Here is a 1410-nt window from a genome sequence, read left to right as displayed (position 1 = left end):
ACAGACACTATGAATTTTTGGTTATGTCGTTTGGACTAACCAACGCTTCAACAAAATTTATGGATCTAATGAATTGAGTTTGTAAACCTTTTCTTGATAAATATGTAATAGTGTTCATCGACAATATCCTAATATACTCTAAAAGAAAGCAAGAGCGTGGCAAGCATTTGCATGAAGTATTAGAAGTTTTGAGAAAATAGAAGCTATATGAAAAGTTCTCCAAATGCAATTTTGGATCCGAGAGGTGAAATTCTTGGGTCATGTGGTAACCATAAGGCTTAAAGGTTAACCAAGCAATAACTAAAGCAATAATGAAGTGGGAAAGGCCAAAAATTCTCACCAAAATTCGTAGTTTTCTAGGGTTAGCTAGATATTACCAAAGGTTTATCCAAGGCTTTTCTTCAATAGATGCTCCATTGAAGACCTTGACATACAAAGGGACAACCTATGCATGGAGTGAGAAGCATGAAGAGCTTTTAATAAACTGAAGAAACTATTGTGTGAAGCATCGATCCTTGCTTTACCCGATGGGTTTGAAGACTTTATAGTTACAATGATGCATTTGGAGTTGGGTTATGATATTTTTTGACACAAAGGGATAAAGTAATAGCATATGCATCACGATAATTGAAAATTCATGAACGGAACTACCACACTCATGATTTAGAGTTGGCAACGGTAGTTTTCACATTTGGACTAACCAATGCTTCAACAACATTTGTGGATCTAATGAATCAAGTTTGTAAACCTTTCCTCGATAGATCTGTAATAGTGTTCATCGACAAGCTATATGAAAAGTTCTCCAAATGCGATTTTTGGATCCGAGAGGTGCAATTCTTGGGTCATGTGGTTAACCAAGAAGGCATAAAGGTTGACTCAGCAAAAATTGAAGCAGTAATGAAGTTAGAAAGTCCAAAAAGTCCTACTAAAATTCATAGTTTTCTGGGGTTAGCTAGATATTACTGAAGGTTTATCCAAGGATTTTCTTCAATAGTTTCTCCATTGACGGCCTTGACCCATAAAGGGACTATCTATGCATGGAGTGAGAAGCATGAATAAGCTTTTAATAAACTGAAGAAAATGCTGTGTGAAGCATCGATCCTTGCTTTACCCGATGGGGTTAAAGACTTTATAATTTACAGTGATGTATCTGGATTTGGATTAGGATGTGTTTTGACCCAAAGGATAAAGTAATAGCATATACATCACGATAATTGAAAATTTATGAACGGAACTACCCCACTCATGATTTAGAGTTGGCAGTGGTAGTTTTCACGTAGCCCAGCGGTATCCGGTGTTGCCCTCCTTCCTTGAGGTTGAGGGTTCAAGTCCGGCTGTGGACGTAGGTGGAATAAATTAGGTGTAGTTTAGTATATTTTCCGTTTAAAAAAAATATATGGAGACATTATC

The sequence above is a fragment of the Lactuca virosa genome, chromosome 9 (genome assembly GCF_052849685.1).
Source record: "Lactuca virosa cultivar CGN04683 chromosome 9, Lactuca_virosa_CGN04683_v6, whole genome shotgun sequence".
Classification (NCBI taxonomy): Eukaryota; Viridiplantae; Streptophyta; class Magnoliopsida; order Asterales; family Asteraceae; genus Lactuca; species Lactuca virosa.
Note: the sequence above shows the minus strand (reverse complement) of the source record.